The 25,387-nt window shown below is 37.3% G+C and overlaps 1 protein-coding gene across 1 annotated transcript in view; it reads right to left on the bottom strand.

The window, feature by feature from the left end:
- The window catches only part of PCLO (piccolo presynaptic cytomatrix protein), a 373,103-nt gene that overhangs the window by 167,368 nt on the left and 180,348 nt on the right, over positions 1–25,387 (bottom strand). The gene's annotated exons all lie outside the window — the stretch shown is intronic.

The following is a 25,387-nucleotide window of genomic DNA, read 5'->3' as shown; positions in this document are numbered from 1 at the left end:
AGAGGAACAAAACCTTGCCCTCTGCAGGGTAAGGTTTCCTGAAGCATCTGGTGTTGACTTGCAACAGACTTGAAATGTCAGTAGAAAGTTGGGCTGTACCCTGATTACCAGAAAAACAATGCAAATAAAGTTTCTATAAACACAATACCAACAAAAGGAGGGCTAAGGAGAATCTCCGTCCTTTATTGGATGCAGGGGAAAACATAGTGAAAAAGGCTGAAGAAAAAGCTGAGGTACTTAATGCCTTCTTTGCTTCAGTCTTTAGTAGTAAGACCAGTTATTCTCTGGGTACCCTGAGCTGGAAGACTGAGATGGAGAGCAGAATGAAGCCCCCACAATTCAAGGGGAAATGGTTAGCAACCTGATACATCATTTAGACACACACAAGTCTATGGGGCTGGATGGGATCCACCTAAGGGTACTGAGGGAGCTGGTAGAAGTGCTCACCAAGCCACTTTCCATCATTTATCAGCAGTCACAGAATCACAGAATCAATCAGGTTGGAAGAGACCTCTGGGATCATCGAGTCCAACCATTGCCCTGACACCCTGGCTAACTGGGGAGGTCCCAGCTGACTGGAAATTAGCAAATATGATGCCCATCTACAAGAAGGGCCAAAGGAAGATCCGGGGATCTACAGGCCTGTCAGTCTGACCTCGGTGCTGGGGAAGGTTATGGAGCAGATCATCTTGAGTGCTATCATGGGACATGTACAGGACAACCAGGCAATCAGACCCAGTCAGCATGGGTTTATGAAAGGCAGGTCCTGCTTGACTAACCTGATCTCCTTCTAGGACAAGATGACCCACTTACTGGATGAGGGAAAGGCTGTGGATATTTGTCTACCTAGACATCAGTAAAGCCTTTGTCACTGTCTCCCACAGCATTCTCCTGGAAAAACTGGTTGCTCATGGCTTGGATGGGCGTATGCTTTGCTGGGTAAAAAACTGGCTGGATGGCCGGGCCCAAAGAGTTGTGGTGAATCGAGTTAAATCCAGTTGGTGGCTGGTCACGAGTGGTGTTCCCCAGGGCTCAGTATTGGGGCCAGTTCTCTTTATTATCTTTATCAATGATCTGGATGAAGGAATTGAGTGAACCCTCAGTAAGTTCGCAGATGACACCAAGTTGGGTGGGAGTGTTGATCTGCCTGTGGGTAGGAAGGCTCTGCAGAGGGATCTGGACAGGCTGGATCGATGGGCTGAGGCCAACTGTATGAGGTTCAACAAGGTCAAGTGCTGTGTCCTGCACTTGGGGCACAACAACCCCATGCACTGCTGCAGGCTTGGGAAAGAGTGGCTGGAAAGCAGATTGGCAGAAAAGGACCTGGGTGTGTCAGCCGATAGCTGGCTGAATAGGAGCCAGCAGTGTGCCCAGGTGGCCAAGAAGGCCAACAGCATCCTGGCTTGTATCAGCAATAGTGTGGCCAGCAGGACTAGGGAAGTGATCGTCCCTCTGTACTCGGCACTGGTGAGGCCGCACCTCAAATACTGCGTTCAGATTTGGGTCCCTCACTACAAGAAAGACATTGAGGTGCTGGAGTGAGTCCAAAGAAGGACAACAAAGCTGCTGAAGGGTCTAGAGCACACGTCTTATGAGGAGCAACTGAGGGAACTGGGGTTGTTTAGTCTGGAGAAAAGGAGGCTCGGGGAGACCTTAACGCTCTCTACAACTACCTGAAAGGAGGTTGTAGTGAGGCGGGTGTTGATCTCTTCTCCCAAGTAACAAGTGATTGGACGAGAGGAAATGGCCTCAAGTTGTGCCAGGGGAGGTTTAGATTGGATATCAGGAAAAATTTCTTCACCAAAGGATTATCAAGCATTGGAACATGCTGCCCAGGGAAGTGGTGGAATCACCATCTCTGGAGGTATTTAAAAGATGTGTAGATGTGGTGCTTAGGGACATGGTTTACCCTAGCATTGGCAGTGTTAGGTTAATGGTTGGATTTGATGATCTTAAAGGTCTTTTCCAACCAAACCGATTCTATGATTCTATTATTCTATAACTCACCTCTGAAGCCAACAGGTAAAGGGCAGCAGATTAATTGTGCATGGTAAGGAAAAAAAAATTAAAAAAACATATTTATAAAAGCTAGTCTCATCAGCAGTGCTGAGAATGGAGTGATACATGCTCTGAACAAATTCTAACCATCAGTAAAACCCTATCAGCCAACCTGTACTGCCTTGCCTTATGTGTCATTGCAGGCACGAGGAGTGGAAGATGAATCTGATGAGTTGAATTTAGCCTTGTGTATGAGGGAAATACTCTGCTTCATCCGTAATATACTAGAGATTTCCTTTAATGTAATTCTTGTCTTTTTCTCTTCTGCAAGCATTTTGCTCTGCAGACTGAGTAGTCAGGCAGAAAACTAGTTTGTAAATCACTCCACAGCAGCACTAAGATGCTCGTCAGTCTGATTTTCTCTGGGTTTTTTTTTTCCACTCATTCGGAGGCTCTGTAAAGATAGATTTCTCTTCTGTTAAAATCAATATAAAATTTTTAGAAATAGTCTATTCCAAAACAATAAGCATTTTTCAGATTTTTTTTGCTTTCAGTCTTTTCAGAGTCACTCATTCCTCAAATGAGCACTTTTGTACTTTCCATTCTCTTGCTCCTTTCATTTTCTCTGTGAAATTGTTTGAAATTGCCATTTTCACTTCAAATGCGAGGGGAACAGCACAGTGCACTTCCTAACAGCTGATGTGACATGAGATATCAACTTCTTTCCTCGGTTAAACACATAAAAGGCCATATGCTTCTTTTGATCTTGGAGGGAGAAAGGATAAATTCAATGGAAATTTGATATGCAAACTACAGACAGATGTGGCCCTTACACAGAGATTTTCAAAGGGATCTAAACCTACATTTCATCTACTTTATGCCTACGCATAGTAGTTGTTCTCAGTCATTTACACAGCAAAGGTAGTTTTACACAGACTAACTGATTCGTGATTCATTTGGAACAGGACTGACAACTTTTGCCTATAAGGGCAACATGGCAATTCCCTCCTCGATTTATACTGGTAAAAATTAGGAATAGCAGTTTAAAACAGCAGAAATACATCAGTGGAAAATCAATTTTTGAGAAGAAAGAAACCCAGTGTTTTGAAACTGACTTTAAATACTGTAACTGGAACAATACTTCATACCTGTGCATTTAACTGATTTTAGACAACATACACATTATTCACAAGCTTGTTTTCATTCCCTCAGCTTATATCTACAAACAATATATATTGTTTGCTTTTTCTGCTCACTGAAGACACAGCAGTCTCTATACCCATTCCCCTTAGTACAATTCAATACTGTTTGTAAATTTTTTTCTTCCGATGCTTAAGCCTTATACAAAAGGGAAACACTTCTACCTCCTACAGTAACATTATCTTTAAAACTCACCTGAAAGCATTTAATTTCTTTTTTATTCTTAATTTCTTTTTGCTTCTGCTATTCTTTGCTATTTATCTTTGTAATCATATTACTTATCTTTGCAAAGTGTTCTGGGATACAAGCTTACATAAGAGATTCGCTGTTCAATTATATTAAATGTATATAGAATTACATATATCTATCTCAGTTACTTTACAATTGGGAAAAAATCTCTGGCAGATTGATTCAGACAATGGGCATCTGTCAAGCTAACAGAGAGTCAAACCGTCAGAGTTGAGCACTGAAATCTCTGTACCACATGGGCTCAATGTTTTTCCCACTATTCAATCTCTGAAAAAAGAAAAAAGAAGGGAAAAATAGGGAAAAGGAAGGGGAAGAGGAGTGGAGAAGGGAAAAACTGTCCTCAAAACAGAAGAACATGGTGAGATTTTCTTCTCTGAATGACCAATACAGAATTCATACCTTGTAATAAACATTGCAGGAAATATATAGCTGCTATGTAGGCAATACCTGTTGATGCTTACTAAATGTTTGTCTTTATATGCTTTGTACTAAAATATGTTAAGTATTCTTAAGTATTTTATTTATATATCAGTATATTAAAAACTATCAAGGGACTTCACAGAAAGAAAATACTATTCTCCCACTGCTACAATACCGTGTTTTTAGTAATAACTCCAGTTAGTATTCTGAGTGCTATAATACTCTAGCCCTAGTCCAGGACTGAAGCCTGAATCTGATAAAGAATTCAGAATAAATACTTTAATCTGTGAATGAAAATCTTTCCTCATTTGTACATTACTTGTGAATTTTAAGAAGATATAGTTCAATTTTTGTTTAAAAGAAAAAAGGATCCAAATGAATGGATTTATCTAGATGCTATCTTCCTCACGACTCATGAAAGTTTCTGAAGAGGAGGTTTCTGAAGTGCATTCTGCTTTGACAACCCAAAAGATTATGAAATAAATGAAAAAACAGAGGATAAGGTATACGGAACTCTATGTACTGCATAACAGCAAGTTCGACAAGAGAAAGATTCACTATCTGGAGAAACATTAATGGCAAAGCTAGAACTGCTATAAGGTAGGTGCTTAACAAGATTAACACAAAGTCTGAAGATTCATGGTGACTATGTACTATACTATAACATAGTATACTACACTATAACATAATTAGAGTTTCTTAATCGATCATCACTTATTTTTTTCCCCCTATTGTCTCACTGACAGTCAAAGAGGCATTTTTACATAAATACAGAACTGTAGATAGTCAGAACTTCTCAGACTAACCTGTGGAAAGTTATGAAAAGTTCTATGAAGAGGATGGATCAGTCGATGCCTGTGCTGGGTTAAGATATAAATATTGTTTGCACATGATGCGCTCTGTCTCCAGCACAGCCTGTTTTTGGGTTTAACTAACTAATAACACAGCACTGTACCTCAGTAATGTGTTCTGATACAGAGGTAATGTGATTCAGCCATTGGTAATTCAAAATAGTTATATTAAAGGATATTGTACCAAAGCATTAACTCTTAGCTTTGGGATTAGTTGAACATGAAGCTATTTATGGCAGTAGAAAAAGACATCAGTCATCTTCACCTTGGAACGACGAAGTCCTTGAAATAAACCTTTTTGCACTTAATGCAATATCCTTAGCATGGGCTCATTCACTTAGTGATTAATAATACACTGTTTCTCATCATGTAACACACAACTCATTATATGCCATTCCCCTCAGTCAGAATAAAAAAAATTTATTTGAAACTCAGATTTTATCTATGGAAAATTTTTCTGGATTATGAAGAGTCTTTTCCCGTTGATGAGAACATACTTTAAATTCTCTTCCTTTGCAATCTGAGAATCCTGGCCAGAAAATACTGGTGAGAAAAATTCAGAACAGTTTATACTTATCAGTAGGATATGCATATGCTGAATTAACACCATCTGTTTTCAGCTGATATCAGACTACTTTGCAAAATTTCAGCTACAATTAAAAAAACCCACAACCACCAAAACCCCCTCTATCTCTGAAAGAAAGGAAATATTAATCTTGTTTTACAGGAAAAAAACAAACAAACAGAAAAGGTGTGAGAAAATCTTGGCTTTTTCTGCCTCTCCTTCACTACTGACTTCCTCCAAAGAATGGAAGCTGACAAGACTCCACATGCTGTGCCACAGCCCTTGTTTATTCGCAAGAGTGAGGAATCATCTGCCCAAGTGCAGATATAATGTACAGAGCTGATCTGAGCTAGTTCTCCAGACTACTGAACTGAAAGAGAGTGCCATTTTTCTTCAGCTCACTCCATAATCACACCTGTTTCTCTTACCGACTGTAGAAACAGCCGCATGTAAAACATGTCATCTGTATGTCTCAAGACAGAGGAGGTCAGTCCCACTCCCAGCAACTGCAGCCATTTGAATTCCTGCTTTTGTCTCCTCATGCAGGATCTGTTTTGTAGCAGACTTTTAATCCTTTTCTCTGTGCAGGAATCTCACCACCTCTGCAATTCTTCAGAAATGACGCCTCTCCTCAGCGATCAAAGGCTCTGGGTTTGACTCAGTTTGATCATTCAGGCAGTATTTATTTTATTCTGCACTCATGATGCTTTGCTTCCCGGTCTAAGATTAAAGGTGGCAGAGTGAGTAGAGCCCTGATTAATCACCTTCTCTAAAATGTGGTACATGCTGGGGAACAAGGCCCATGTAAGTCCTACAGCAAGGCATGGATTAGACAATCTCACCAAGCGCCTAACTGCTTAATTCAGGCCTTTCTATAAGCATCTCTTTGTCTTTTCTGCTCAGTCCTGACTTCATCCATATTGCTGTGCACCTGCAGAACAGCCTGCATCAAATTTCATTCCCCTACTTTCCACAAGTGCCTTAAAATATACCAATGCGACACATTCTATTGTAGAAAAACATACTTCTTACTCTGCTTTGGTACCATGCATAGCTCTGTAAGGCTTTTCAAGTTCTGTAAGGACCAGTAGTCCTTCATGGTGGTTACACAGCTGTCAAAATCCCAGCATTACACCCTATTAGGATAGAATAGAAACAAAAGGCAGAATAGAAACAAAAGGAGGTTTGTGAAACCCTCTTCGGTCACTGACGCCCAGCTTCCAGGCTTCACTCCATTCCAACAACACTCCAGCTTTCTGATCTGCAGCAAATTCTGCCTAACCCCCCCTGCCTCAGCTGAACAAGTTGCTTTCTCCATCACTTCAGGTCATGAGTCCATTCCTCTTTCTTCTTTGCAGTTTCTCAGTATCTCCCTGAACTTTTGCCTGAAACTTTTTTGTTTCCCCTCTCCCTTCACCCCTCTTTTTTTTCTTAAGTATGAGAACTCCCCCCAAAATATGCTCAGTTGCTCCCAGGGCAGGAGCAATCTCTCTTCCCCCCCTCCCCGAAGCTTTCAGCCAACCCAATCCTCTCCCTTTTTAAAGGAATGTAACTGAACCTGACAACAAACACAGAGAATAGATCGTCTGCCACAGATGGCTAAACTTATGAAGTGTGAAAACCACTCACAGTATGTCCAGATTTTCCATTACACTTTTCTACGGTGAGAAAGTGTACTAGCCAGACCACACAAAACCCCATATTCCTGTTCTTATTCTCATATAAGAATGGCATTTCCAGTTTGATATGAACCCTTTCCCAAGTGACACAAGTTAACCAAAACCAAATTAACTTCTCCTCCCACCCTGCCCCAAACCTTCAAAAGGCAACTTGTCAAAGAAGGCTTGAATAAACATGTAGAGGAATTTGCTATACTGATCCAAAACAGAACACCTTCTCATGGAAGAAAACCAGCTTTCACTATGTTATCCTCTTAAATGTATACGTCTTTTTCTTTCAAACAAAAAAAAGTCTTTTAAAAGGCATGAAACCATTTTTTCAGTTTACTTTTTTTCCTGTTTTTCTTGTATATGTATTCCACAATCTGTTGATACTACACCAAATTTAACCCATGGAGCTGGGAAAGAGAAGTGGCAAATGTCTCGTCATTTGGGAGTATTTAAAACCAGACTGGACATCAGCACCAGCTCTGCACCAAAGTAATCCAGTCAAGGCACTCAACTCCGTCTTGATTAGCTAACCTCTGGATAACACTGGGAGAAATTAAGGATTTTAAGAACAACCTCTACCTTTTCCTTTTAAGCATAAATGGATGTAATTTTTATACCTGATTGTTTTAGCAATTATTAAATATGCTTTATATGACTAACACTGAAATCTAGATTCATTTTCAGAAGAGGAAGTGTTCCACTCCTGGATAAATTCAATCAGACGACAGCCTTGCAGGCAATGTGATATTTAATCCAACTGTGTAAGGCTGGGGAAGAAGAAAGCAGTAACATTTAATTAATTTTCTTCCTACTATATTAATAGCAATTATACTATTTTAGAATCATGACCTTCCTCTCCCATTTCTGCTTACTGTGACAAGCAGGACAGGAAGACAGAAATTAGGCAAGCTTACTTTTAAACACTAATGATGTTAAAAATAAAGAAAAGGCAGCAGAAAAAAACAGAAGTTAATGTGAAAGATGTGCCATTTGCAGTTTCTAAACCTACATTTGTATCAAAAAAAAGGAGAAACAGAACTTAAACCAACTGCGATGCGTCAAGACACCACATAAAAATGAAAATTCTTATGGTTGACCTGGAATCTAGGATATACTTTCACTGCAGATACAAAAGGAAAAAGGTTCTTTTTTCCTCCTCATTTTCAGAGCCCCTATTATTCTTGTTCCAAACCATTCTTTGTCCACCACTGCCATAGGTCAAAATAAATCTAAATAAAAAGTAGCTCTACTTGATTAAATGCATATGGACTATACCAATTACCCTGAACATGCAGTGCACAGTGAGTTTTATTATAGAAACGTAGGAAATAAAAAGATGTTTACAAGACGAATACACATTTGGGTTGGTTCTCTCTTCTGTTGTTTTTATGTATTGTTCTCACTGTTTTAAAATTTCTAGTGACACTAATGAGTCTGAAGTTGATCTTACAGGGTAAACCCAGAGTTTACAAAGAAAAGAAAATAAATGAAACCCTGAAATGTACATAATCATTCAAATGCACATTCTAGACCAGTGGAAGAGTAAGGTCTGAAAAATTAGTCCAGACCATCCAAACTAAATCGCTACTGAATATACTAGTGACATTTTAACTTCACAAAATATCAGGCTTTACAGTTATGTCATTCAGTGTTGTTTGGGTCCAGATATATTCATGGAAAGTCAAATGATAGCTCTGAAGTCTCAAATAGTCTGATATTCACTGAGGCCTATAGCAGCCTAAGGCACAGTTTATGCCACAGATACACCTTTTACATACAAGAAATGGCAGTATTTATGGGTTGAAAGCAGAACTGTTGGGTGCAAGTGTGATTTGTCAAAGATGTGCCCGCTAGAGACTGTAAGAGGTAGAAGTGACTAATGGTTTTTAGCTGGTGAGGATAACAGAAGAAAATATTGTAATACACATCAACACAACAAAGGTTTAAGAAAACAGCATTGCACAAAACAAGAACAGTGAAGGCTTTACAGTATCAGGATAAACAAGACAAGAACTCTTATTAGTTAATATTTAGTTGGAAAACCGGAAAAAATGGTTGAGCATGAAAAGGGTTCTCCTAAACTTTCATTATACAATGCTACCACTGCATGTCACGATTAAGAAAGAACTTTGGCTAGATTTATAAAATTCAGATGGGGATGCACCCTGATATCCCCAAGGGAAGAACCACCCTGGAAGGTGGCCTTGGGTTTTTGAAAACAGCAAGGCAAAGAATGGAGACAAGAAACACAGACTTTAAGCAGCTGATTTCTGAAAGTCAACATTCAGTAACAGGCCATAATGGTATGTTTAATAGTACTGTAGAGTTGAGGAATACCTACGTACCTGAAACACTAAATACCTGGATGTTAGACAGTGTTTGATGTAGAAGAATAGTTTTGGGCATAAGTTCACCTATGTAAAAATGTATGGGTGGCAGAGTTTTTGTTTCAGTTTTTCTCATCTCGAGATAAATCTGGTTTTGTGCAAGTCCTAAGATTACTAGCTTTTAAAAGCACCTAGATCTGAATGGCAAACTTAATAAAATTATTCTTATTTCATATTTTGCAAATTATGAATACTTTTGGTATTTATTTAAGGCAACCAAAGCAACATCACTTAGATGAAATATTTTCACTCTGCATCAATATTAATGCTTAAAGGGCCTCAGACTTATAAGACATTAATTTATTTGCTTCTGAGCTAAGACTGACAAAATGTTATTGTTTAGCATCAGTCGTGCACTGATTTTAGAGTCTCGAACGGACCAGGATAGAGATCATTAAGTCATCTCTCATGATGAAGATTGCTGTTATTTAATCTCTAAGTCATCGAGGCAGGAACATAAATGGTTTTTACTTAATTTTCAGATGACAGTATTTATGTTCTAGATCTTTGATAAGTCCATAAACAAAATTAAAGAACCTTTCTGTAAGTATTACAAAATTTGTAATACTTACAGAACCAGCTGTTTGCACTTCAGGAGGAAACACAAAATCCTTTCTCAGATGTCTCTTCTGATATCTGAAGGCACAGTAATCATTCTAGTACATTGCTGTACATATAGGAGACAGGAGCCAGGCTGGCTGAAGAGTGATGAAGTTTATCTTGACTGACGAATCACTGATGGCATTTACCTCAGCATGCATTATCTATGAGCTCTGTGTATTAGTGTGCAATTCCTTATCGTGTTGTTTGAACATCAATTCATGTATAAACACTAAGTACTGAAGTAATGATGAAAAATTTTCTTTATCTGCTCTGCTCTCTTTCTGGAAAACCTTAAATGACTTTTTATCTGACCATAGCCAACATTTTTAATCTATACTGCTTTTCTGTCACAGTATTGATTGCTTCTTATAGCATTTGACAAATTATATATTCATGAAATATAACTACAATGCTGTAATATAATAATAATTTCAGAGATGTAAGAGGATGTATATGAAGTGGAAGAACAGGTTCAGAAAAACACAGTACTCTGTCCCAACACTTTTCTTAAAGCACTGCATATTTTCTAAGATATAATAAATATGTGCATTTTCCTTTCTATCTTCAGATCAAAAAAAGAGAACATTTTTATGGGTAAAGAATATGTGTTGTATTTAATAATTAGCATTAAGTAAAAATTAAAAAGAAATATTATGTTACCTTTCCAGGGGTAATCCAAGTTCTATTACAGAAGATGACACCTTACCTCAGAAGCTGACTATCTATCTCATCCTTTTCTGAAAATAGATGAATTGGTCACTGTCATGGAGAAAATGCTGAATTAGATGGACTTTGATCTGAAATTGTGTTGCAGATCCTATCCTCACAAAACTACGTTCCAATTGTTGAACTGCATGTGAAAAAGAACATCTGAAAACCTTCAACTTGTTCTTCGGTCTGTTCTTTCTGTATGACCAACTCAGGAGAAACTATAAAGCATTGATTTCTATTTGCTTTTTCTCAGTTCACTACCAAATTTCCAAACTACATTCAAACTCTGAATATTCTGAACTGTAGGAAAAAATATTTTCAACACATTTCTTTAAAAAAGTTTTGGAGTTTAATATAAATTATTAGTAATACTATACCTTTCAGCAGAGAACTCACAAGTGATGACAATGATTTTCAGATAGAGGATCAGAAATATACTGGTATTTTAAAGCATTTACATGTTTTTCTCCATTACATAATAACCAGCTGTTTAGTACAATGAAGTTAAAACATACTTTTATTCCAAATTTATATGCTTTCTTGTTCCACCTTGTTTCTTAATTTATTGCTTATTCCAGTCTGTGTAACATAATGTATCAATATGGGTAAGATACATGTCAAAATAAGTTACTAGAGACTGATAAAAACAGAATCACAAATGTGATGCCAAATGAGACTTCCACAGTCTCAGCTACTCTGTAAATATCTCCAGTTCGATACACACATTCAGAGCTATTCTATAGGTCGAACCCTTCCTGGGCTTTGAAGCAAATGGAGCTGAGAATCATCACCTGTCACTTCCCACCATTTACTTTATTGACTGTATTGTCAATACTTTTAGAACAAGTCAGACAATTGAAAATTCTCCATTAATAAAACCTTTTTTTTTTTCCTCAAAAAAATATTTCCAGTAGGATCAGAAGTAGAGGAAAAAACAATCCATGCCTGTGTTTTGTTTTTGTTTTTTTAACCTGGATAGGAAAAAATGTGTTTCAGGAGAATCACTGTCTAATTTTTCAGCTTGCCAGCTGCCAGGACCTCATTTTTACTTTCTCTCCATAGACAGCTGGCAAACGATCATTTTTTCCCCCTACTATACAAAACACCATTCTTTTTTTTCCTGTGAATACTTGAACTTCTCCAATATAAAATTCAGATTTAAAGGATATTTTCTACTAGAACATTTCCAGTGGCACTAACTACTTCAATCATTTAAATGAACAGCCTTTCTCCCCGTTCTCCACATTCCATCTATTTGGGCATTCCATTTTTTATAGTAACCAGAATTGAGAGGGTTTTTTTCGAGAAAGTACAAAAACCCCTCCCCATATTGGAAACAGTGGAAAAACCAGTTCAGAGAAAAAAAATTATTTTAATTTCATCAAGGCATGATCCACAGCTCACTGAATGAAGAGAGTGCACCATTAACTTCAGAGAGTTTTATATGAGTTACCCAGTTAATGTCTTCTACAACAATCTCTGAGATATAAGCACAAGGTTCTATGGTTTTAAAAGTCAATGGACATACTCAGTTCTGAACTTAAACCATTATAATAGATTACAAAGGGTTCAGAGGCAATTCTCATTTAAAGTATTTCCTTCTCTCCTACTACTCTACATTTCTCTTTCTGCATCCTCAGTTGTGCCCATACATGAGAATAAGCTGGCAAACTGCAGTAGACACAATTTTGCTGCTGAAACCAGTATGTAGATTAATGAGGGAGTAAGTCTAGTACTATGAAGGAACTGTTAATGTGTATCACCTTGCATGAAGTGCAACATTAATATAGGACTTCTAGTTTTGCAAAGAACCTCACAATGAGGTGATCATTTTCTTCTTCATTTATTTTCTACCTTATACTTAGCCTTCTACATTAAGCACACAAGTAATTATAGAAGACAGAAAAAAACTATGATCAATTTCATTATTTCCCTTTTTTTTTCCTTCAGTTATACCTTAACCATTTATCTTAAATTTTATCTGCCTTAAAATGTGGATATATTATGATATATTTAATATTAAAAAGTTAAATTAATAAAAAGTATGACTTCTTCTAACAAACATTGCTCCTCTGTTACTTGGATATGGTATTTATGGACTATAAACAAACTTTACTATTTCAACAGGATTTGAAAGAGAGATCTTCATCTGTACATGAAATTTTTTGCTTAAACATACTATAAGCAATCAATACCAAGCAGTAATGGAAAAATGTGAGTATTTCTTCAAGACCAATGGTCATACACCTCATGAACCTTTGAAGAATTTGTAAAACAAAGCAGGAGTCAAAACCATTCTAGTTCCAGAGTCACTGTTCTGCAAGAAAATTTAGAGCTACTTTTATATAGACATTTGCTTAAAAATTATTTAAAAAGCCCTGATCCTTTCAAAATAGAGGAAAATATTCCAACATTAAGATTCTAAAAATCATATTCAAAGAAATTCCAAAATAAAAAGGTACTAGCGAGTGCCAACTTGAATTTGGGATGGTGCTGTAACTTAGAAGTGTTTTGGCAGTGCTCCATCACTTATACTTCAATTGTAGCTTCTTAATATTCTTGTATAAAACTTTTTATGTCATATTTTTTAAGGAAATCCCCCATAGAGATGTTTTACAGAACACTGTCACTGGATTTGGAGGATCTGTATTTTCAAGCCTAGTTATCCATAACATGGGAACGAAAGAGGCATTTTCTAATCTATCAGTTAAAAAAAAGAATACATTAATAATAGATTTTCTCTCTATAATGATGACAGACATTGAGGTGCTAGTATGTCAGAATTTATATATCTCCTATGCATTACATGCCTATAAACAGATACTAGTTTTTCTTATGAAAAGACAATTTCTCAAAACTTCAGTGTATAAAAAAAAAATGTAGAAAAAAAGGAGAAGGTTTTAGTGGCAAAAAAAATCCAGCAATTTCCCAAATTGCTCTAACCTAATTACTGAGTTTGAGAGCTTAATGGGGGGCATAGGCTAGTGTTTCCTGACCTGTACTGTGTATTTCTTTATAAAGTTGCATAGGAAGTGCTTGAGGGAACATAATAAGCTTCTGAAGTGAAGCAGTACAGCAGTTTGAGCGTCACTGCACTCGAGCTAATGAGAACAACAACGCTATCTAGAAGAGCAGGACTTGGGAGAGGTTCCCATACTCTTCCCATCCTGTTTTATATCCTCCAAAAGCAGTAAAAAACTTGGTTAAAGAGCCCAATGCAGGCTCAGTAAGATGGTCACGGCTTGAGAAGAGTGGCTGTTCTATGAAGAGTAGCTAAGGGAACTGAGCTTCATTACCTTTAAAAAAACAGCTAATCGCTGTCTTCAACTCTCAAGTGCAGCACTACTGAAAAGAGACTCAGACTCTTCTAAGAGATGCAGAGTGAAGGACAAAAGGCACAAGTTGCACAAGGGAAATTAAGCATTCTTCACCATGAGAGCAGTGAAGTCCCAGAACAGGAAGCCCAGAGAGACAGTGAAATCTGCAACCTTAGAGATTTTCAAAATTCAACTGGACAAGCCCTCCAGTCATCTGATCTAACATTGAAATTAGCCCAGCTTTGAGGTGGAGGTGGGACTACATGACCTCCACATAACCTTCCCAATCTAATTTGTCGGTGATCCTTTTCTCAGTCACTGTGATGCCTGAGGAGTTTAGCTAGTTGTTCTCTTAATGGAGAGAACCGCAACCCAGGCACCAACATCCTGATGGGTTTACTGTCAAGATGCTGTGGAAGGTGTGAAAGAGTAGGGACTGCAGTATTTATTTTTATTAAATAAAAGTTTCAGTGTAGGCAAAAATGTTCCATAACTGCAGTGTCACTGAGATGAAAAATACTGTTAGCCTTGTTGTACCCTTGAGTACTGTGTCCAGTTCTGGGCCTCGCACTTCAAGAAAGATGTTGAGGTGTTGGAGTGAGTCCAGAGGAGGGCGACCAAGCTGGTGAAGGGTCTGGAGGGTATGACCTATGAGGAACAGCTGAGGGAGCTGGGGTTGTTTAGCCTGGAGAAGAGGAGGCTCCGAGGTGACCTTATTGCAGTCTACAACTACCTGAAGGGAGGTTGTAGTGAAGTGGGAGTCGGCCTCTTCTCCCGGGCAACCAGAGATAGGGCAAAAGGACACAGCCTCAAGCTTCGCCAGGGGAGGTTCAGGTTGGACATTAGGAAGAATTTCTTCTCAAAAAGGGTTATTAGACATTGGAATGGGCTGCCCAGGGAGGTGGTGGAGTCACCATCTCTGGATGTGTTTTAAAAAAGACTGGACATGGCACTTAGTGCCATGGTCTAGTTGACATGGTAGTGTCAGGGCAATGGTTGGACTCGATGATCCCTGAGGTCTCTTCCAACCTGGTTGATTCTGTGATTCTGTTAACATTGTTTGCAAAATACCCTCCAGGAAAGCCATTTGCTTTTTTACATATATTATATATATATAGGGAGAGAGATAGTAAAAATGTTATTTTATAACATTGTCAAAACTTTTTGTTTTCTTTGGTGAGTTTTGGGCCAAATGATGACGAAATGGAAAAAAGAGATAAAAATGGGTTCCTCTGCCTGGGTTACGGTTCTCTCAGACAAGCAATGTTCAAACAGGCTGTAAGAACATAAGGACTCGGAGCAGCCTACACTACTGCTGTCAAAAAGTATGACTTTTACTGCCTAAAGCAATATCTGGAGGCATTAGTATAAAACTCTCTATACTACATCACTGTTCAAATGAGCAAAGGACAAACTTACTGATGAATTTCCATTCTTCCTAGATGGCCATGGTATTTCTGCTGAGGATTATAACTTAGGAATCATAAAAGGAGTATCAATATGATGTAAGTGACTAACCCACAAAGTAACATTTCTGAAAAAGACAGTCATTGGTTCCAACTTTAACTCAGACAAGAATCATATTTTTGTTTCATTGTTATCCTCTTACATCATATATATACAGAAAAAAAAAACCTATGAAAGAGGTTACAGAAAATGTACTCCACAAGCTTATGAAGTAAATATTAATTTCAAGCTACCTTATGATTTCCTGAGGTGTATATCACTGTGTTTTATTAATGCTATACAGCAGTTGAAAATAAACACTGAGTCCCAAATTAATCTTCCCTATATTAGGCTTCAGTTTTAGGCGAGTAACTCTTCTGATTCACCCTGTCCATCACCCTTCCTGACTACCTCTTCACCTCTAGCAAGTGCTGACTGTCTATATCAAGCAGTCATCCAGATTTAGAGAAGTCAGGATGATTAAACTTCTCATCTCATGCACCGAGGAAATCTCCAGCATTTAACCCTCCTTCAGGCCTTCCTCCATACTAGCTATTTAATTTCAGACGCTGCCTTTACTTTTATGGCTAGCCCATTTAGCCTGTTTGGCATTTATGATCCTACACGAGGGAAAAGGCTTGCCAGGCAGTGTAAGAGCACCAGCATACTCAATGCTTGAGCTGGATTCAGCATTAGCAAACAGCTTGCAAAGTGAGTAAGGTGAGATAATAAAAGCTGTATTCTGATAGGAACCACTTAGATTGGATGAGAGAACGTGCCAGAGAAAGACCGGCTGGGAAGCAGAAGTAGGCTTTAGCAAGGAGATTAGTGAGAAGATATGGACAGATGGAGCATGTGAACAGAAATTGAATCGAGACCCAAATTCACTCTGTACAAAATGCAAAAAGTTCTGGAGGAGGAGAGCCAAAAGGCAGTCTTCCTCTATAGTGTCATACAGAGGGAGAGGAGGAATACAAAGAGAGAAATTTCAGGCTCTGCATCAGTTTCAGAGAGATGTCTAAGTCATCCTGTGACAATGTTTCACACTTACCCCTGTATTTGGAATTCCTAAATGCTGACTTAGGCATCACAACACTGAGCAAACTGGCTACTGTTAATCCCTGTCTCGTATCTTCACTCCAAATGCAGAGACTGCAAGCATTTACCATACCATGGCCCATTACAGATCCCACTCCCTGAGCTGAACATTGCAGCAGGTAAATCACTTTTTTGAGTTTCTGAAAAAGTTTACCACTGTTCAACTACTTCTTGGTAACAAAACTGTAAATTACTTGGAAAAACTGAACTGAGAAGATAAGCACAAAGGGAAAATTATCTCGGTCTCTCCAGGTCAGATTTGAGAACTGTTGACAGATAGCTTCTGAAAGTCTGAATTGGTGTCAACAAAGCCAACCTTGTTCTGTAAACAAGAAGTTTGTCTGCACTATGATGCCCGTCTGTCAGCAGCCAATCGTCTTAAAAAGCATGCTGGGAGAAACTGGAAACTATTGGAGAGACTTTTTTTTTTAATGACATTTCAGTGAATTAAATGAACATTAATTTTTTTTAATTGAGCTTTGACACTTATAAAACAATTTACAATCCTAATTTTAACTGAATCATAACTTTTGCTGTGCAGAATTGATAAAAGGAAGCTAGTACATGAGCAAATAATCCACTGTTTTTAATGAGAGAAAAAGCAGGAAATAAGAACATAAAAGACACTGAAGACAGGCTTTTCAAGAGACCATGGGATTCATCTGACCAAAAGCAGTCTCAGTCATCTAGAATCTCTTTGTAGTCAATGGAAAAATGGGTGGGATTAATAATATTTTAAAGTATAAATATAAAACAAGTAGATGAACTGTTGTTCCCTTGGAATACCTCTGCCTGCAGACTGTAACAGGAATCTACAGTGAACAGGTCAGGTGTGATTTTACACCACCAATATCTAACATTAAACATGATCTTCCAAACCTTCATACTTTAACTGGGTAGCCTATGTCCTTGTGTCAGTCAAGAAAGATGATAGACCTCTCTAGGCTTCTGAAGAGAAATGTAAAGAGAGGAAAGTAAAGTGGAGAATAAATGCCATTTCAGGTAAGAGACAGAAAAAAACAAGACAGGTGGCATTTAGGCTATTTGATTATGGACCTATTTTCTTTGTCTCAACTTCCTGTCTTTTAAATGAAGACTGTATCACTGAAGTCATTCAGATTATAGAAAGAGCCCTATATGTCTGAGTGGTTAGTTTACTCGAGCAGTCTTTGATAAATGCTGTATCAACACAAACTGACAGCAATGTTGTGGATGACAATGTGTAAGAAGAACCATCAATATTAAAGAAAGTTGTATTTAATTTTAGAATTCAATTTTTAAAGTTAATGCTATCACTCATACTGCTCAAGAAATTCTTGGCTTGGAAGGGAAATAGTCATGTAGGATATCTATCCCTTTATGTTATTGCCAATATTCAAATATAACACAGTTTCATTAAAATATATTGATTCTAAGGCATTTGTGCTACTGAAGTTATAAAGTTTTTGTTCATATCTACTAAAAATCCCAGGCCACAAACTGAGATAATCCATTTCCTGCCTCCGCTGGACATGAAGAGTTGTTAGTAGCTGTCCTATTTACAATAATGTCTAACACAGAGAAAGACTTTATCTTGTCCAGCTTTGGTCTTCCTTCTAGATCAACACAGCCAGATCCTTCAGTCTTTCAACTAATATCTTCTTGTCTAAATCTTTTATGCTTTCTCTTTTGCTCAACTTTGAAATTTTTCAGTCTCACTAACTCTTAAGTGGTGCTGACCTAAACTGCATGTTGTAATATAGCTGGTCTCACCAACAACTGAGTAGGGTAGAACAATTACAACACATATCTTTCTTACACATGCACAAGTTGTCAGCATTTCCCAAGAACACCACTGCCTTTCTTGCAAGCACTTCATATTTTTAAGTCATATTAAGTCTGAACTTTTGCTACTACATCCGAACATTTTCAGTACTCTATTGCCTAAACAGCAATATTTCTGAATATTTTTTTTCTTTTGTATCTGTAGTGTCTGTATCACTACTGAATTTGATTTTGGAACATTGCTCTGAATTGCAATTTTGCTTTCCAAAGTAATTGTGTTTCCTATATTGATCTGCAAATGCTATATGAGTGCTTTCTCCACACTTTAAATTGCAATTGAATTATTAAAGAGTCAAGGCTATGACAGACCCTTGTTTGACCCACTTAAAACTGCCTTCCAGTTTGGCAGTGACCAATTTAACCTAAGATATCTAGTTGGAAAGTAAACTTCCATTCAAAAATAGTAAATGCAAAAATTTTAGTTTATCAATAAATAATATTGCACTGGAGTAAGAAAGTAAGGAAGTACAGAAGAAGAGACTATTTTTCTCAGTATTTCATACTACTTAATTTTGATTTTGCAGAATCAATATATAAACCCATATGCCTACACCTAGTTTAATTTATAACTGTAAATACAGTTATTTATCTTAAATTATTTTTAATATGAAATCACTGACTGAGAAAATCAATGCCTGAATAGAAGCATTTTGAGGCTCTGAACCAAGGTAAAGTTAGTTCTAACATAGGCAAGCCTTATTAATTAAAAAAAAAAAAACAAAACCCCAACTGTTAAGTGTTATTAGCCCACATTGCAATTTGAAACACTGATAGCACAAGAGAATCTGGCCTAGCCAGTATTTCTAGAGATGAGAAGTAAAACTTCAGAGCTCTGCAGATGATTTATAAAGTTAATAATGCAGTGATGAGTATTAACAACACACATCTATCCCCAAGATTACTGGCTACCTTCAATTCATAATTTTTTTTATTTTTCCTTTTTGAGGTGATCATGTGGGGTATATCTAGCTCTGCAGATATTTTTCATATTTTTTTCGAAACATAGAGTTTTGAAATTTTTAGTAGCTCATATGCTAAAAATAAATTAATCTCCAAGGACAAGTACGTCCCTGGAGAAATTATGCCCAGGTATCAGAATTTAATGGAGGTACACCCTTTTAAATTCTAAGGAATTGATTGCACAGAATAATTATCTCAATACTGGCATGCCCTGAACGGTTTCTAAAAAAAAAAAAAAAAAACCAACCCAAAACAAAAACTAAGAAGAATTTTAAATGCAATTATTTGTGTTAAAGGAGCATTCTAGAGGCTTCACATGCAGAGGAAAGGTAACCATTCACACAGTGGAGAATGAAGACGCATACAGAATATCTTCTTACTGTTGTGAAAATTTTGTTGAATTTAATTATATCCGATCATAAGTTGTGGATGTTCTGTGGTTCTGGGATTTTTTTAGTAATCTACATACAGGACATATGAGCTATCATGGCTTTTTGCCAGTCTTGGATCACTTCCACGCACCATTTAATTACATTTGGCCTATCAGGACAATATTTTACAGACTTAATATTTTAATAAAATGATGGGGAAAAGTGTTGGAATTAAAGCTTGCATTTTGTTATGAGATGAAGTTTGGACTACTTTGACAAGAACAAATTGGTTTTCTCTAGTTAGTGCACATTGACACAGTTTGCAGGGAAGTTTTCATGCATGTAAACTTGATTCCTTCTGAAGAAAACTAAATAGGAAGCTCCATCCTAAGTGTATTGCAAATGTGCTCAAATCCCAGTAGGGAAAACCAGTCCAAACCAATGACTGGCTTCTTTTGGGCAACATCATAGTATACTTGCAGATACTTTAGTATCAGCTGCTTTGATCTATTGGTATCACCTGCTTTGATCTATTGTTCTGCTTTTATTGTACCAAAAAACTTGCTAACGTAGCACAGTCAGTGCTTCCTTTCCAGGGAAGATTTTAGAGACATTGGTCTTCTGCCCCTCTTGGAGAATGTATGTTCATTTGTTTAGTAAAATATGATTTTCCTGTGCCTCAGTCATAGCTGCTCATAAAAGAGTGGGCTGAATAAAATGCAGGAAGCCAAATTTACCAGCAGAACATGTGGAAGAAACTCTGAGTTCAGTCAGGCAATTACACCAGTAGAAATTTTACCCTCCTACTACTTATTCAAACTACAGTAATCCACGGCTTGATAGGAGACAAAAGTCTGAGGCAAAATAGAGCTGAAGTAGGCTAAAAGTTGCTGATCAGTACATGCCCCTGTCATTCTCCGTGCCTGCTTGGTTCTGCTGTATACATTTATACACTGTATTTATCACTTTAAAGCAGGGAACATGATAATGGCCTCTTTCCAAACCCGAAACTCAAAGTATTCATAAAATGGATAACCAAGATAACCAAGTCAGCTGGAAATGAGTGGAGAGAGATTACTGTACCTTTATTCTTTGTCTTTTATGGAAGATAAAAGAGTGAGGGATGGGATTTGTGGCCAGGGGCATTTTTTTAATGTGTATATGAGAACTGGCTTAAGAGGAAGACGGATAAGCTGACAGCAGGTGAGAAAAGGCCCAAGTGACAGAAAACCTAACCTCTTTGTCAACTCTGCCATAAATCTCATGCTTTATAAAGGCTCCCTTTTGAAAAGCAAAAGAGTGAATACCATAATAATTTTCTGTTATGCATGAAAGTCCCTTGGTTGAATAGAGAAGGTGTGAAATCAACTAATTTAAAAGTATCAGGCAAAACAGACTGACCCAGTTAAATGTGCTTTAGAAAATAATGTTTATATGATATGTTGACCAAATGTGGAGTAGTCTCTGTTTTGAAGATCTGACAGATGGAAAAAAGATGTCTCATTTGAGTCACATAAATGTTATTCCAAAGGATTTCAAATACAGTACAGGAAGCAGTAGCTTGAAACATTAACAGGATTCTAAACTGTAAATACTTCAGACCATTAATGGAAAAAGTAATCTGAAATCTAGCTAAAACCACATACTTAAAGGAGAAGATAGGTAAATCTTATTTTACTATTTACACAGGGATAAGATCATCTAGAATTGTTTCTAGATATGAGCGAGATTGTCTTTTCAACACAGTTTCCAGTGAACTTGTTCGAAACACACTAAACTGTGTGACTTGATATTCAAGCACAAAAGGAACTCAGTAGGTACAGTTACACCTTCTCTGGATTGCTGGCCAGAATTCAATCTCGAAATAAGATCTCCGGTCCATAAACAAAGAACGAGCCTCATATGCAGCTGCAGGGGACTCTTCAGGGATGCAGGAACCTGCGTGTCTAATCAGGCCTGGTGACTTAGCCTATTGCTAAGTGTGATAACATACCTTCAGGCAGACCCAGGTATGCAGTTCACAGACTGCATGTAAACCATATGAATCATGCAAACCAGATTGCTCCCAGACTGTTCTTTAAGACTGGTGTATGCATGGCCAAAATGAAGCACCAATTGTCACCAGTGCCTGAAGAAGAGTTTCATTAAACCACAGACCACAGACGTCACTTAGAAGCAAAGGAAGAAAACCTTGCACTTTAAATCTAGGTTACTCTAACATCATACTACATAGAAGATAAAAAACATATTAATGTGCTTTGTTTTCATTACTTTTAAATTTACGTCACTTACGGAAATTTACACTTATAAAATCAGTATAAAATCACTTCTGCTCTTACTACAGCAACAGATGAAGTCCTGCAATTCTTACCTAAATAAACAATGTTTTGGGAGTTTGTTTGAAATCATTATATTTTCTACTATAGTATACAGATTTGAATTATATTTGTCTTACAATTGCAGCAACTCACATCAGATGAAAAATTTGAGAAAAGTGTCTGTTAACTCCCTTAATAAACAGATAGATAAAATTTGTTCTAAGTGTTGAAGCTTAAATGTACAATTTCTATCCTGAAGCTGACAGGCTGTTGACAGATGTGTCCTTGCATTAGTTTCACTAACACAAACCCTTCTGCAGAATCTTTATGCACTGCTTAGCTGTAGATGTTATATGTGTATGACAGTTCATGCGCAAGATCTTTTGCAATGCTTCAGTTTAGTTGAGCAGGCATTTTGCATCCAAAGGCAAAAGGAAAACAACTTCCATCTTTAATTACACATATGCAATGTGTACAAGTGCCAAAGTTGACTGTGATTGGCATGTGACTTGATTCTGTGATGCACTGATGTAAAGCTATTTCTTTATTATACTAGACAGGTACTCACAATTTTTTGTTGCTGCTGAATGGATGAATTTCAGTCTCCACTTCCAAACTCTACTAACACTTCCCAGTGCCCTCATGGAAACCATTGCTATGGCTTTGTACTCCATGGAATACTTCCATGCTGTGCTGTGGGACAGTCTGTCAAAGTCAGCGCTTGGAGCTCATTGCCACTGAGAGCTCAAGTGGCAAAAAGCTCACAAAACAGGGAAATTAGGTATCTTTGCAAACTATCAATTCTGGATGGGTGGCTTCCACAAGTTTTTTTTGGTGCTGACAACCTATAGCTCACAATTTTTCCTTGACACAGCTGCACTTGATTACTAATACATATGACAGAAATGTACAGCACATAAGAATGTAATCATATAACTTGTTATCTGAAAATTAAACATGCCACCACTGAAAGCAATATTATCTGGATACTTATTATTATGTGATTAGCTGCTAGGCTATTTTTTCAGCCTTTCACTTATACCAGATTAGACAAAACATTGTAATAACTTCCTATAAAAGTGCGTTAAAGAATAAAATTATATTTAAAGCAGCAGTTCTAAAACATAGAGACATAATTTAATAATCTTAGTCACAGTCTCCATAATCTTTTTTCTTGAAAGGTTGTAATAAATGTATTTTTCAATGGAAGAAGCCCATGAAACACAAATGCATTGCCTGAAGGACAAGGTATCATTTCATTGTAATACTTAGAAAGAGACCAATTTAATTCTTAACCTTTTAGTCCCACTGATTGCATAAAGATCAACTTTTTTGATAAACTGTCATAAAAAGAAGTCTATGAAATATATACATGAACACACGAACTCCCTTTTCACCTGCAATGTTTGTGAAAGCAGACAAAGATATAACTCTGAAAGAAGAACTATTTAAAAAGTGATGGGATATTCATCCATGCAAAAAATATTCATATACACACTCCATTTCCCTAAGGTAGTGAAAGATCAATCTTTCATTTCCATTTTATTCTTTTATGTACAGATCTAGTAAATTATCTTTTCCAGAGTGAGCTGTTTCACAAGTTTTTCTGCATTTAATTTCATTTTTTTGAATTACATAACTGATCCCTTCTTTTCCCTTTTTAGGAGCTCTCCAGTCAGGATGCACAAAAGGGTACACAGAGATTAACAGACAATGACTTTAGCTGTTGTGGGCATTGTACAAACAAAGAATGAGAAAACAGTCCCAGTGCCAAAAATATTTTAAAGTTGAAGAAACATCTTACTTTCACACTTAGCAGGATAATCCAAAAGTGATCCTGCATTTAAACTCAAGTATAACAATGTTATATTGCTATAACAACACCGTTCTACAATTGAAAAAAATGTCAACAAGATTTACGTTTTGTCAACAGTGACACCCTGTGTATGCTAACTTTCAGGAAGAACTTTTGAGTGTGACAAAAGGTACAAAAGAAGAAATCACTGTTCATTCTTTCCTGTGCTTCCAAGATGACAGAGTCCTAAAACCAGGTTCTCAGTTCGTATGAACAAACATAGACATGCTGGAGAGAATACTGTCAGTCTCGTGGAAACGAGGAGATCGTTTAGATCTTATACTGCAGATCCCTCTTTCTCAACATAACTGCACTGAGTAATCGAGAACCGAAACTGATATAGCAACTGCAAAAGGAATTTATGCCCATATTTCCAGAAGCTCATGAGGTCACTACATTACTTTATGTAAGTTTTACTCTAAATACCCCTTTTTGTCATATATCTGTTTTCCTCTTTTAAATTTCATGTACCTGATCCCAGCCTAAGCTAACTGAACCTCAGACACTTAACTAACAAAGCTCTGTCAGAAAAAGAGGGTGTAACAGACTTAATGCTTAACGTAACATCAGAGCTGAAAGCAGCCATGATGGTCATGGGAGGTTTACAGAGCAGCTTCCTCACCATATGCCTCTTGGCACAGTTAGTGAAGCCCACTTCACATCCATGGAAGTTTTTTACTTCCCTTGCACTTGTGCACCCCATGTTCCATAAAAATGTCCACTTCATTTATTTAGACTGTAAGTACTTTGAGACATGGACTATTTGCTGCTTGATTGCTGCATACTAATAAGGACAATATAGCTCGTTACTGTTTGGGCTCAAGGCAAAACAGTAACAAACATGTAGGTAAAAAAAACCCAATCATGTGCAAGCCCTTTGTTTCCATATCTCATTAATGAATACTATATGTGTTCAAACTCTACTGTAAAGGCCTTTAAGCAATCAGCGGTTAAGAGAATTTATCATCCACCATACAAAGTATACAATTGATATAAATATACATGTACCTATGAAATAAGTGAACTGAATAATTTGTCCTCAGTAACAGTTACATTACATTGACAGTTATTTTACAATATTATACCTACTCTCCAATACCTAGTAGAACCCAACACTTCCTAACTCGTGAGCAATGTTCTTCAAGACGCTGTTCCAAACCCTCTATATGAAACTTTAGTGCTCCTGCTACAGTTTCCCCCACTATGCTAATCCTGCATTAGGGAATGACGCTGATATGGAGTGCCAATGTCATGACTACAGTTTTCCCTTCAGACTTTCAAGTACTGTTTTCCAAGCAGCAACAGCATAGGAAGCATTTAATATCTGCACAAATATGTGAAGCTACAGAAAGTGCTTACAGTGGGAGCCTTGGAGGGTGTAACCAGATAATTCCGCATTTGAAAGCCACCACAAATTATCAAACAAAGAGAACAAACCCTCTTCATTCTATCCAGCCTGTGCTAATCACTCATGTATGCACAGATAACTGAACATAAAAGAGAAAAATTGCTGAAGAACTGAAATGGCAACTCTTCCAGAGCTC

Source organism: Nyctibius grandis, chromosome 5, assembly GCF_013368605.1.
Source record: "Nyctibius grandis isolate bNycGra1 chromosome 5, bNycGra1.pri, whole genome shotgun sequence".
NCBI classification, from domain to species: domain Eukaryota; kingdom Metazoa; phylum Chordata; class Aves; order Nyctibiiformes; family Nyctibiidae; genus Nyctibius; species Nyctibius grandis.
The sequence above is the reverse complement of the archived record's forward strand: the minus strand, read 5'-3'. Positions and strand labels throughout refer to the sequence as shown.